The sequence below is a fragment of the Peromyscus leucopus genome, chromosome X (genome assembly GCF_004664715.2).
Source record: "Peromyscus leucopus breed LL Stock chromosome X, UCI_PerLeu_2.1, whole genome shotgun sequence".
NCBI lineage: Eukaryota > Metazoa > Chordata > Mammalia > Rodentia > Cricetidae > Peromyscus > Peromyscus leucopus.
In genome coordinates, this window is record NC_051083.1 from 53,282,931 (window position 1) to 53,297,839 (window position 14,909).

At 40.3% G+C, this 14,909-nt stretch overlaps 1 non-coding gene across 1 annotated transcript; it reads left to right on the forward strand.

Moving 5' to 3' along the window:
• The first annotated feature begins 10,916 nt into the window (after window positions 1-10,916).
• Window positions 10,917-11,034, forward strand: LOC114701571. Its single transcript, XR_003735853.1, has one exon. It is a non-coding gene; the product is annotated as a small nucleolar RNA SNORA16B/SNORA16A family (small nucleolar RNA).
• Window positions 11,035-14,909: the final 3,875 nt, after the last annotated feature.

Genomic DNA, 14,909 nt, shown 5'->3' on the forward strand with positions numbered 1-14,909 from the left:
AGTCCCACCAAGGAGGGACCAAGCATCCAAATATATGAGCCTATGGGAGCCACACTCATTCAAGTCATCACAGGTAGGGAGTCAGAGTAAGATAGCCCATGCCTGTAATCTCAGTGTTCATGAGACTGAGACAGGAGTAAGTTCAAGGCCAGGGTGGGCTGAAAGCAAGACTCTTCAACAGAAAATGAAACAAAATAGTGAGAAACTATTATAAAATAAAAGACTAAAGAGACATAAGACAATTTTAATATGTGAACTTTCAATAAATTTTGATTATTTAAAAAATAACTATTGGGCTGCAGAAGTTAAGATCAATAGCTGCTCTTCCAGGTCCCGGGTCCTAGGTTTAATTATCAAAACCCACACAGCAGCTCTCAACCATCATCTGTCACTCTAGTCCCAGGGAACTGATACCCTCTTCTACATTCCAAGGACATGGCACACACACGGTATACAGATACACATGCAGAGAAAACACTAATACATCAATACACATTTTTTTCTTTAAAAGTAGCTATAAAAGGATTTTTGTTAGATAAATTTGAATATAAACAAAATAGAGAATACAAATAAATTAGTTCTGGTATTTTGTTGCACCGCAGATAAAAATAATATACTCTACATTTCAAAAAGCCACAAGAAAGGATTTTTAAAACTTTCACTGTAAAGAAATGACAAATGTTTGAGGAGATAAATATGTTTAACCTGATTTAAGTATCACACAATGAATACATGTGTAGAAACACTGCATGGTACCCCATCACCAAGTGCGATTTTTATTTTTACGTTTTCAGTTAAAAATAAATAAATTTTAGTGACTGGGAGTATAACTCAGTGGTAGAGTGTTTGCCTGACAGGGTGAGACCTTAGGTTCAATCAATCCCCAGCACTGTAAGTACTATTTCCTCTCTTCCCAGCACTACAATTATAATAACAGCAATGCAGTTAATTTTCAAATATTTTGATTTTTTATTTTCTAAAGTTTGGTGATAATATTGTGAGTGTGAATGAAAAGGTCCTATTTTTTTAAGGCAATGGATGCCATATTTCTTAATGGTGAAGTATTATAAACTCCAATTTACTATGTCTCAAATGTTTCAAGAGGAAAAATCCATTAGATCAGCAGTTCTCAACTTGTGTGTCATGACCCCTTTGGGGGTCACATATCAGATAACCCACATATCAGATATTTACATTTTTCTTTTTTGGTTTTTCGAGACAGGGTTTCTCTATGTAGCTTTGCGCCTTTCCTGGGACTCACTCGGTAGTCCAGGCTGGCCTCGAACTCACAATGATCCACCTGGCTCTGCCTCCCGAGTGCTGGGATTAAAGGTGTGTGACACCACCCCGGCCAAGATATTTACAATTTTTAACAGTAGCAAAATTACAATTATAATGCAGCAATGAAATAATTTTATGGTTAGGGTCACTACAGCATGAGGAACTGTATTAAAGGGTCACAGCACTAGGAAGGTTGAGAACCACTGCATTAGATTGTGCTGAATCAAATTGCCATTTTGTAAGTCAAAAACAGTTGTTGAGTATTGGCAATTTTACATGATTTAGCCTAACAAATCAGGGAAAAGCATCTGCAAAAACACCATAAAAACTTAACAATGATTGGACCTAGGCAACAGTTGCACAGGAATTCATTTTACTATTATTTTAACTTTTTACAATAAAAATTGAAGAAAAATAAAGATATGTATATATTGACCTAGATGGAGAGATAATATTATCTTTATTTCTTAATTCTTTAACTAGTTCATCCACGTATATAACAAATTCTGATCATTTTCATCCCATTGCCCTCTCATCTGCTCTCCTTCACCCACTGGGACACTTCTTCCAACAAGTCTCCCTCTTCCTTTCTTATCCTCTTTGAGCATGAGACACTGAGCTAGGTTAAGGCTGCTTTCATGAGTATGGATAAGAGGTTATTTCCTGGACCATAAGCAACTTACTGGCAGTTACACCACTGAAAAAGGTAATACACTTCTTCTGGCAGCCAATATGGATCAACTGGCCCTCAGGGAGGGGTGGAGATTCATAAGCCTCTCCCCAACCCATGATGAAATATTAATGGTCCCTTGTCTAGCTTTTTGAAACCTGCTGAAAAACACATATAGAAGAGATCTATCAAATGGATGGAGTAGAGGAACAACCTATATACATTTATAGATATCTCCAATCATGAAAAAATACCAGTTGTGAATAAAGCCATTATTATTGATTGATTGTGGTGAGAACAGAGAAAGTGGGGTAAAGATTAACATTAAGTATCCTTACTTATACTTGTCAAAGTATGAATGTTTCACATAGTTTTTCAATCTAATTTTTATTTTATTATTGTGTGGGTATGGATGTTTTACCAACATGTATGTCTGTGTCCCACATGAGTGCAGTGTCTATGGAAGCCAGAAGAAGCCATCAGATACCCTGGCACTGAAGTTACAGATGGTTGTGAGCCACCATGTGGGTGCTGGGAACTGAACTGGGGTCCTCTGGAAGAGCAGCTAGTGCTCTTAATTGCTGAGCCATCTCTGCAGTCCTAAATCTGATTTTAAATACTCTACATACATACACACTTACACACAATGTACTAGAAATTTGGGGTAAAGATGATTTTTCAAATAGGCACCAACAAAGGTTTCCCCAAGAATATTCAGTTCTAAATCTTCATTTAGATCAAGGATTGACAAGCTCCATTCTATAGCTCAATCACACTGTCCCCTTTTATAACACAGTGGCAGAGTTGAACAGTTCTAAGTGTCTATATGACTGTGGCAGGATCCTGTGCTGCTGTTCCCTTTGGGGAAGGGAGCCAAGTAGGTGCAAAGTCAACAACACAGACTCTAGGAGAAGGATATTGAAACAACAAGCTCAGTTTATTCGGGAAGAGGCAAGCCTTATATACCCTTGACCCCACCCTGGGGGAAAGTTTGATGAATCTGCATCTGCTGGTGTGACATGGCTGCCTCTCATTAGTCCAGGTCATCTCCAGATCATGTCTCAGCTGCTGTTGCTAAGGCCCTTAGGCAGACCTAGGTTGGCTCTCAGAAATCTTATTACGAGTTTGGGCCAGCTGGCCCTCAAGTCTGTTAGGGCTGAGTCACACACACACAGTCACATCCCACATATGACTTGACAAGTGCAGAGTTTTTACTATTAGGTCCTGTTTTTCACAGTAAACATTTTATGTTCCCTAATTTAGACGGTGTTTTGGTTTGAATAAAATGTTCCTACATGTAAGATGCAACATATTTTATTGAAACACTGAGGTATAAAAAGGAAAAAAATAGCCGGGCGGTGGTGGCACATGCCTTTAATCCCAGCACTCGGGAGGCAGAGCCAGGTGGATCTCTGCGAGTTCGAGGCCAGCCTGGGCTACAGAGTGAGCTCCAGGAAAGGCGTAAAGCTACACAGAGAAACCCTGTCTCGAAAAACCAAAAAAAAAAGGGGGGGGGAATGTGTGTGTGAAAGTTTTTTTTTTTTAAATTAATGCTTACCTGTGTCTGATGATGTATAATACTAATCCCAGCCCTTGGGAGTTGAGACAGAAGAATATCCATGTCTAGTCTCAGCTATATAACTTGGGCTACGTAAGATATTCTTTCAAAAAAAACCAAGGGCTGGAGAAATAGCTCTGCACTGGCTGCTTTTGCAGAGGACTGGGATTCAACTCCCAGAATCCCCAGAGTGGCTCACAACTGTCTAGAACTCCAGTTCCGGAGAATCTGATGCCCTCTTTTGGCCTCCACAAGCTTTTGCACAGACATACATGCAGACAAAACACCCATACATACATACACACACACACACACACACACACACACACACACACACACACACACACAAATAAAAACTGAAGGCGGAAAGAAAGAAACTGGAGAGACAGCTCAGCAGGTAAGAGAACTCACTGTGTATGTGTAACTGAGTTCAACTAGCCAGTGGGCATGTTTTGCCAGGCCAGCCATTGTTGTAGCTGGCAAGGTTCATAGCTGGGTATGGTAGGTGATTTTTCAAGCACTGTGAAAGCTAACCAGAAGGGATGAAGCTTCCAGGTCAGTTTGATTTCTCTGTATTCTATGACTGAAGTATGTGGTGATATATTGTGTCCCCTAATACATTGTGCACCCTAATAAACTTATCTGGGGTCAGAGAACAGAACAGCCACTAGACAGACATAGAGACCAGAAAATGGTGGTGCACACACCTTTAATTCTAGCATTTTGGAGGCAGAGATCCATCTGGATCTCTGTGAGTTCAAAGCCACACTGGAAACAGCCAGGCATGGTGACTCACACCTTTAATCCCAGGAAGTGATGGCAGGAAGCAGAAAGGTATATAAGGCGTGAGGACCATGAACTAGGCTGGTTAAGCTTTTAGGCTTTTAGCAGCAGTTCAGCTGAGATTCATTCTGGATGAGGACTCAGAGGCTTCCAGTTTGAGGAAACAGGATCAGCTGAGGAATTGGCGAGGTGAGGAAGCTGTGGCTTGTTCTGTTTCTCTGATCTTCCAGCATTTACCCCAATAACTGGCACCGGGTTTGTTTTTATTAATAAGACCTTTCAAGATTCCTGCTACAAGCCAGGCGGTGGTGGCGCACGCCTTTAATCCCAGCACTCAGGAGGCGGAGGCAGAGGCAGGCGGATCTTTGTGAGCTCGAGGCCAGCCTGGGCTACCAAGTGAGTCCCAGGAAAGGCGCAAAGCTACACAGAGAAACCCTGTCTCGAAAAACCAAAAAAAAAAAAAAAAAAAAAAAAAAGATTCCTGCTACAAAAGGACATGTTGTCTTCACTAACAGAGTCTTTCTGTCAAGTTCTGGAGGGTAACCAGAGTAATGGCAACAGCCTGTAATGTTTTGATCTCACTGGCCAGCAACTCCAAAAGAAATAACCAATTCCTAGAACTGGACTTTACACTTTTTTCAGATTCATTGTATTTGTATGGGTGTTTTGCCTGCATATATGTCTGTGCAGTATGAGCAGGACTGGTGCTCCTGGAGGCCAGAAGAGGGCATTGGATTCACTGGAACTAGAGTTATAGATTGTAAGCCACAATGTGGGTGCTCAGTCTCAAACCAAGGTATTTGTTAGCCCCTAGTATCTAGTATGGGCATTGTTGCCTCTTTATAGGGTAACTCCAATTCAATTACACACACACACATACACACACACACATGCGTGCGCACAGGTACATTTCTACAGTAGGTTTCCATACGACTTTTTTGAAAGTCCTTCAGTATTATTCATCCCTCCCCATACTCCTTCCTGTAAGCTGCACTCAGATCCCCCATTCCAATATACCTTTTTTGCTCCCAGTCCCTTTTAATCTTTTGTATCAGTGCATTCTATCTCCCCTTCCTTCAGCCCCCCTATGGCCCTAATAATTACTAACTTCTATGAATATTCCAAATAAAACACAAATATCTGATGGTTCAAAGATAACAATCATAAATAAGAGAAAGCATGCAAATGAGAAAAAACATGTGATATTTGTCTTTCTGGCTCTGGGGTTACCTCATTCAGAATGACTGTTTCCAGCTCCATCTACTCTACTATGATTTTCATTTTTCTTAATACATGAATATTATTCCACTGTGGAAATATACCAGATTTTCACTATGGCAAGACAGGTCATAGGCCCTGGGGAAGAATCTAAAAACCAAATCCTAATGACTTATCATCATGCCCGTAGATCAATGCATCTCTCAACCTTCAGCCCTAAAAACAACTATACCCCCTCCTAAGACTCGAGGATCACTGTGGAAAAGAGAGAATACATAGTGTTAAGAACCAGACATGCTAGTTGACTATAAGAAAACAGTGTCTTCTAGACATAGCAGCATAGCTACACGTATGAACTTACAGCAGTTGTGACAGCATGCATAATATCTGTGCAAACCCAAGCTAGACCACATCCTAGCATGGAGAAGGGAGTTAGGCATGAAATCCTACCATGGAACTGTCAGGAATTTTTAGCTCCTAGGAGAGGGAGAGACAGTTTTAAGGTTGTAGCCTCTGGAAAGTTGGCCACACATCCAAGAATCTTTGAGCAACACAAATTAGTCTTGATAGGTTTAAAAAAAATGGACACAGACTTGGGTGGGTAGGGAAGAGGATGTGGATTTGGGATGACTGGAGGCCAGGAGCAAATATGCTTATGATCAAAACACATTGTATGAAATGCTCAAAGAACTAATAAAAATTTTAAATTAAATAAATATTTCTTCCAGGTGGGGGTGGGGCATGCCTTTAATCCCAGCACTCAGGAGGCAGAGGCAGGTGAACTCTGTGAGTTCAAGGCCAGCCTAGTCTACAAAGTGAGTTCCAAGACAGCTAGGGCTGTTACACAGAGAAACCCTGTCTTGAAAAATCAAAAACAATTCTAATATATTCAACAGTAACTTATTTTCTGCACTTAGATGTGTTATGAGTCTCTTCAGTAATGGATATCCAGAGTTGATCTATGGGCATAGACGTGACTATTTAGAAGACAATGTGGCATCATAGGCTCATGTGTTTGAACACTTGGTCTTCAGTTGATGGTACTACTCTTAGAAGTTGTGGAACCTTTAGAAGGTGGTACCTAGCTGAAGGAAGTAGATCACTGATGTGGTAAGTCTTCTGCATTCTGGGCCACCTCCACTTCTGGCATGAATGCTCTGTTCCCTGATAAGAGGCTATGAAACAAGCAGCTGCCTCAAAAGTTAGCTAATATAGATGTTCATCTTAATGAATGCTCCACCTTGATGAAAGTGTTACCCTGTTTCAGTGTTCTGGTTTTCAGATAGAATTATGACCATTTCAGCCAGAGTGGGATGGTTTGTAAGTAATTCAAATGGGAAAAAAGATTGTAAATATATTTAAAGAGTACTTTCAGGGAAAAAAAATCACATCCTCCTGTACCTTAAATGAGTATTTGAATTTAAATGTTATAGTTTATAAATTTGCCTATGTTTCCTATGCATTAATTTGACCCTAAGCTTGATTAAGAGCTATAAGCAGGAGTTTTAACTGATCTTGTATTAACACATAATAAAAATAAAATAATGTAAGAATAATAGAGTTCAAGAATTTTTTCTTTGAAAGGAGTTCGAATGTGTATTTCAAAAACCTTCATAATAAAAGGTATATATTAACTAAAATATATAATTTACTCAATTTTGAGGACCATCCCTTTTAGTGTTACAATAGTACTCAAGAAAACTGAAATTAAACCACAGTATAGCCCTGCCAGGCAAGAGAACACATGCCTTCAATCCCAGCACTTGGGAGGCAGAAGAAGGTGGATCTCTGTGAGTTCGAGGCAAGCCTGGTCTACAAAGAGAATTCCAGGACAGCCAGGGTTGTTAAACAGAGAAATTCTGTCTGGAAAAACAAAAACCAAAAAGCACAGTATAGCCTTTAATCTCAGCAGTTGGAAGGCAGCAGCAGTTGGATCTCTGAGTTCCAGTTCCAGATCATCTAGAGCTACACGGTGAGACCCTGTCTCAATAAATAGATGATAGATAGATAGATAGACAGACATAGATGAGAGAGAGAGAGAGAGAGAGAGAGAGAGAGAGAGAGAGAGAGAGAGAGAGAGAGAGAGAGAGAGGCTGCCTGGACCTGGGAAAGATCTGGCCTTTCAACATTCCATCATGATGGGATGGAAGCTCATGGAGTCTCACCTCTCCTTGAGGAATTATTGGCAGTTAATGGCTAGGAGAGGGTTTTTTCACTGGTATAGTCAATGTAAGTGGCCTGTGCTCAAGTAAATAACCTCTCATCATGCTCATCTGAGCAAGCCAAATTCAACTCAGTCACAAAAATAAATGCATGTAAGTAGGAGGATGACTAATTGGGAAGAAGGGGGTCTTGCAGGAGTGAAAAGAGAATTAGGAAGGATAATGGAGGGTGAATATGATCACAATACATTGTATATATTATGAACTTGCCAAAATATAGTTTAAAAATGCTCTATTAGGTCTAATACACAGACAGGCTTAAATAGTGCCCCTGTCACTATATATAAATAGTGCCCTGTCACTATATATTTTAATATTTAAATAATATACAAGAGAGTGGAGAGCTAGCTCAGCAGTTAAGAACACTGGGTGCTTTCCCAGAGGACTCAGTTCAATTCCTAACACCCACATGGCAGCTCATAACTATCTATAACTCCAGCCCCAGGGGATCCTATGCCCTCTTCTGGTCTCTTCTGCAGGTACCAGGTATACATATGGTGCACAGATACACATTCAGGCAAACACTCATTCACAAGAAAATAAATAAAATCTCAAAGAAATAATAAACCATAATCTACAATATAATTTCCTTTTTTGCTTGTATTTTTCTCTAATAGGAGAGTCAAAACTATGAAGGTCTGCCTGTCTTTGATTCAAGAGAGACCTACTCTCAAACATTTTCAGGCTCCCACTCCTATTTTGGGTTTATGACTGAAAAATTAATTCACTTCACCTTAACATACAACCCATGCAGTCAGGTGACTCCCTAAGCTTGTTAATACAAATGCTTTCATCTTCTGATGGAGATATTTTAAGGTTGACTTTTTCTCAAAGGAAGTGAAATAAAGGCAGCATATTCTAAACCCCATCGTATCTGGGTACATTTCAACACCCCTGAGACAGCCATTGGCAAAAATTAACTTCTAAAACACCCTAGCAGCAAAATGCAGCTCAGCTCCATTGCCTTTTCCTCCCAGCATACTTTTTAACCTGAAAAACCAAAATGATGTGAATGCAAGATGCATGTCTGCAAGGAATATGATGCAATAATCGTATGTCTCCAATTCCATCATGCTATAATTAATCTTAATTATACATTCAATCCTGCCTGAATTAAAAGACTCACATAGCTTGAATCTTGTGTTGCCTATAATTCTACTGTGTTATTTTGAGAAATATAAAGTGATAAATCTTCTAATGCAAGATGGTGTTTTCTTGCTGGGCAGGCATGAGAGCATCCCCGGGTGTTCTTCACTGCTTACTGGGGACCATTTACTGAGAATTTTATGTCCGTTTCCCCTTCCCAGGCTCGGAGCAGTCAGCACGTGGGAAAGGAAACGCTGATTACATATCCAGTCACCTGACAGAAGAGGCGGCGCCGGTCCCTCTTCATATGTTTATGTTTCTCTTTGGTGTTCTGAAGCCTGACTAAGGAGTTGGCATTTGCCTCCTTTTCCGTGTATCATTGTGAGAATTTCCTGGGTTCTCTTTCAATCTTCCCCCTCTTGCTTTCACAGGCACTTATTAACCTTCTTGGAGCTTCTCCAGGCACACCCAGTAACTCCTACAGAGCAAAGGATCTTCTTAGAAGGCGGAAAGCTGCACCCACGGCAGCCCCTTTATTGTGGTACAATACAGACACTGCCGGCATTATCTGGGAGGCCAATATCATGAGATCCTTTTTCCAACCGCTCCTACTGAGCTGTGGTGCAAAGGGAGATTCTCTTTAAATATCTTTGGAGCTGGTAATTTCAGTATCTAACCCCATGTTGCTTAGGGGAAAGAAATGTCTGGAACTATTAGAGAACCTTGTTCTTGAGAAAACATGAGAACTCCATAATGGTTTGTGGACTTTGGCTGATCATGTGACCCTGAAAAGGACAAGTTTTGCTTATTTGGGGCACAGGACAGAAAATGTTTATTAAAAACACTGTACCTACAGTGGAGTCTGGCAAAGTGCTGAGTTCTGTTATACTGAACAAGGGAACTAAAGGCAAAGCAAGAAATGATGAAGGCCATCCTGTGGAGGGATGAAGACAATAGACACTTGTAGTGGGAAGGATGATAAATGTGATACCTAGAAAATGGGAGAGTCCATGGGAAAGCTTTAACCATTTGATGGAACCCAGGGGCACATCTGCATCCTTTCTAGAGGTTATAGTGACCTGGAACATCCATTCCATGAAGGGATTCTTATGGCCTCAGAGAAAGGCATGAACTTAGCCTCTTCTTGATTTTCCTACACTTTCCAGAAAGACCTTTGAAGCATAAAGCCTCCCTTTATAAGAGAGGTGCCATACCATGTAGAGGTTTTGGGCTTCTCGATATTGTGCAGATGACAATTTTCTTCAAGAGATACCAGAAAAAGACCTGTATATATCCTGTCACCTAATTTATGAAAAAGCAAAGAACTACTGTAATATTATTGATGTATTTTTTTCCTTTTTTTTTCAAGACAGGGTTTCTCTGTGCAGCCCTGGCTGTCCTGGAACTCACTGTGTAGACCAGGCCAACCTTGAATTCACAGAATTCTGCCTTGAGTGCTGAGATTAAAGACGAGTACCACCACATCTGACTTAATGTACCACCTCTTGATCTGGATCATAGTTACATCAGAGTGTTGGGTTTTGGAAACTTTAATGAGCTGTCCACTTACATATGTGTACTTTTCTGTCTTTATGTAACACTTTAAATTTTTAGGTGTATTTATTTTGTTTTATGTGTATTAGTGGTTTTTCTGGCTTATACATATGTGCACAATGTGTGTGCTTGGTGCCCTCAGAGGTCAGAGAAGATGTCGGATCCCCTAGAACTGAAAGTACAGACAGTTGTGAGCTGCCATGTGGGTGTTGGGAATTGAAGCCAGGTCCTCTACAACAGCAGTAAATGCTCTTAATCTCTAAGCCATCTCTCTGTCCTCAAGTGTAAATTGAAAGGCTGCTTTTGGGGCTGGTGGGATGGCTAAGTGAGTAAGAGCACTTGCCACCGAGTCTGGAAACCTAAATAGTGGAAGGACAGAACTGATTCCTGAAAGTTGTCTTCTGAACTCCACATGAGCTTGCACACACACACACACACACACACACACACACACACACACACACACGTGTGCATGCACATGAGGGGATAAAGAAAAGATTTTTTTTTTAAATGTAGCTTTCAATCCCTTTAAAACAGTTCAAACGGCAGCCCTTATCAAAGCTGCAGCTGCTTCTACATAGCTGCTGTGGTCAAAAGGAAGCTTAACTCTCCTGGTTCGTGTTTACTGTAACACATCTGGAAGGTCTTGGGAAAAGACAGTTTCATCTTGACACTTCCGAGAAGCAGCCAGAGAACTTTGTTAACACTGGATCCTCCACGACTACGTGGCGTCAGCAGAATAAGGCTGTGGGAAGCAGTTTGTTGAGCCCAAGAAGCAGCATGGAGGGACACTTGCAAGTATGTTCACCCTGGAAACACCTAGTGGCACATAGCGATGCTTTGGGTCACTCCCCTGTAAGCCAAGGCCAGTTAGGTCCTTATGTTTCTTAGCAATAGGTATGGGGAACCGTAAGATCGTTGTGGATAACTGTGTTAGCATTAAAAAAAAATAAAGTAAGAATTCAACTGGTATTTTTAAAGATTAAATTATCAGTTTTCAAAATAGAAAAAATAAATGTTCAAAATTTAGATGAAATGAGTGGTAGTACAATCTTAGTTTCTCGTCTTCCTTTTTTTCTCATTTTAAAATTTACCTTGTGTGTGTATGTATATGTGGGCCAGACGTGCATGCTCCATGGAGAACAAATGGAAACCAGAGGATAACTTGTAGAAGCTGGTTCTCTCCTTCCTCCATGCGCATCACAAGCATTAAACTCGGGTCGTCAGCTTTGGTGGCAACACCTTTACCTGCTGAACCATTTTCTCAGCCCCGTTTGCCTTTTTGAAACACATAGATACTACCTATCTTTCCCCTACTCTTGGAAAAAATGCTGACATTTTGTTTTATCTTATTGTATTTTGAGACAGAATCACAGGTAGCCCCAGCTGGCCTCGAACTCACTATTTAGTTAATGATAACCTTGAACTTTTGATCCTTCTGCCTTTGCCTGCTAAATGTTGTCTCATGCCACCGTGCCCAATTTCTATGGGTTGGGCATCCAACCCAGGGCCTCCTGCATGCTAGGCAAGCACTCGACCACTGAGCAACACTCCTGAGCCCATCTGACATCTTTCCTCGGGTCCTTTATTTCCCTCTTCTTTTTTCCTGCCCATACACCTTAAGGCACTTGAAAACCATTAGTTAGTGGGCCTTTTCTATTCCAGAGTTAAAACAAGTACCTCAGGATCCTTTACTTACCCCACAGCATTGAGTCTCATTAGTCACCATAAACAACTGTAACGATTGCACTAAATAAAAGATATAACTTAAGTATTTAGAAGTCTCATTCCTGGGGTTGGAGAGATGGCTCAGGGGGCAAGAGTACTTGTTGCAGAGGACGGGGGTTCATTTCCCAGAACCCACATGGTGGTTCACAACCATCTGTAACTCAAACTCCAGGGGATCTGATGCCCTCTTCTGACTGCCACACACACCAGGCATGCACATGGTGCACATACACACAGACAGGCCAAACAATCATACACATAAAATAAAATAAATAAATCTTTAAAAAGATTTCTCAATCTATAGCCAGCAAGACGATTTACCAGGTAAAGGCACTAACCACCAAGCTTGATGGCCTTAGTTCAATCTCTGAAACCCACATGGTAGGAGAGAGTTGCCACAAGTTGTCCTCTGATCTCTACGCACAAGTCATGGTACACACACACACACACACACACACACACACACACACACTAAACATAAAGGAAAAAAAAAACCTTTCTACTCTCTACATGTTTCCTCTTCACCTAGTAAGAAACTTCTCATGTTATAGGGAACACATACTTCTTTGTAAAACCATTGGTACTGACTTGTTATACTTTCTGTGATGAAGTCACTAGTCTTGAGTTGAATGCCTTCGCAGATACAAACAATTATGTTTGAAGGATATCTTGGGAGTGAGTAATGATCATGTATTACTTAACTCTGTTTAGAACTCCATAACTCAAGACTGACTGAAGTCAATAAATAGTGGAAAGAAGGGGTATTGGGGCATGAAGACTGTTTACATGTTATACTGGGTTTGTGCTCATTTTCCATTAATCTTACTGAAGGGACTTAGAGATTTGATTGTTTTCTATTTCTGAAATCCTACTCACCTAGAGAAATAGCACCAAACAGTGAGCTGCATGGCTCTAACATATCATATGTGCCTCTGGAAAATGAGGGCCACAGACAATGGCAACACAAAGATATATTAAAAAATACATAATGTAACTTGTCTTAATATACTTTTCTGAGTCTAAAAATATGCCAGACCAAAAGAAACATATTTACATAAAAAGCAGACAAGGTCAAATAACAAAGAAAGCCCTTAATTAGTTGTAATCAACTTTAATTTGCATACCGTATATAATTCCTAAATGATTGTTAATAATAACTTTATATAATGGACTTCCAATTTTCATGAAAATGGCACATTTTGATAAGCAGACACAAAACCCTAGTACTAATAAGGTTTAATTTGCATACATTAGACTGATTATCCAAACAAAAGGATTACAGTATTACTTCTCCATACCTTTATGTCCTTATTATGCACATTTATTAACTTCACAAAAGCTAGCTGTTAGTGACAAACAATAGCCATGGTTGAAAGAAAAATCTACAGAATGAAACAAGTACATTTGAATGCTAAGGAGCAAAGTTGATACATCATAGATGCCAAATTTAACTGTTTGTTGGGTAAAAGGGCCAGAATTTCACAAAGAGTGTTTCATCCTTTGAATAAAATAGTTTATTTTTATGACCTGAAAAAAAAAGCCCTAATACATCACTCGAAATTAATAATGAACTTATCTCAAGCTAAGAAGCCTCCTCAACACCACAGTATGCTGAGAATTCATGAACAGGCACAGAATTAAGCTTTAAATGTGTAGTTCTAGGGTGCAGCGTTAATAAATATATTTCAACAAGCTTAGTTTTCAGCCGAGTAAATAATAATATAGGTGGCATTAGTATTGATATCAGTTCCTAATGGTATCATTTATACCCTGCAATTAAAGTTTAAGCACTAAATAAAGCATTATTAGGAGATCTGGGTTGGCTTTTCTTATATGTGAACACAAATGAAGCTCATGAGTGTTTGGATAAGAGCCAAAAAACTTGAAACTTAACCACAAGCTACTTCCGGGAGTTTTCCTAGTGTTTTTGCTCGTTGGCAAGATACATAATTAGAACACCAGGAAATGATTTCCAAAGAAGGCAGAGGAAAATGGAAGCCCCAGGAATCGAACTTAACTCCATGGTGTTTAACTCTGACCCGTCACACATGATGTCAAAGATAAGAAGCATCTGCTAGGAATTTGCCTGTCTGAATATCCAGTGAGATTTTACCTAGCATTGTGCTAAGTCAAAGAGAAGGCTGGTAAGAGGAGGCAGCTTAGCCTTGGAGCACCTGCTGCAAGCCTCACAACCTAAGCTTGATCCCCAGAAACCAGGGTGGAAGGACAGAAGTCACTCCACCAAGTTTTCCTTTAACCTTCACATGTGTGCTGTAGCATATCACACACACACACACACACACACACACACACACACACACACACACACACATACACACGAGAGAGGGGGGGAGGGAGCGTACATCGCTGAAAGACATATGGCTTTAAACCTTCCCATGTTCCTCATGAACTGTTACTCCCTGTTCAGAGTTCCAAAATACCACCAAGCATTGAATGAAGGATACACTTAACTGACAACCCCATATGGAACAGGATGTTCTGAAATTCCTATGACATTCCCAGAGCCTAGAAAACACATGATTCCAGTAAAGTATTCAATGTTCACTTGTCAAATACTTGAAAAAGAAGTCCTAGGTCAGAGATGACCACTCTCACGTGTGCTTCCCTCCTCTCTAAGAGTCTCAACTGGTTGGCATCAAGTACTTTAGGTACTAGGGTCTAAGAGACATTTGGTATAACACATCATTCAACCAGCCTAAGAATGAAGACTCCAGGGCCAGTTCAGCAGATAAAGGCACTTGACACCCAAGCATGGCAACCTGAGTTAGATCCCTAGAAACCACATAAA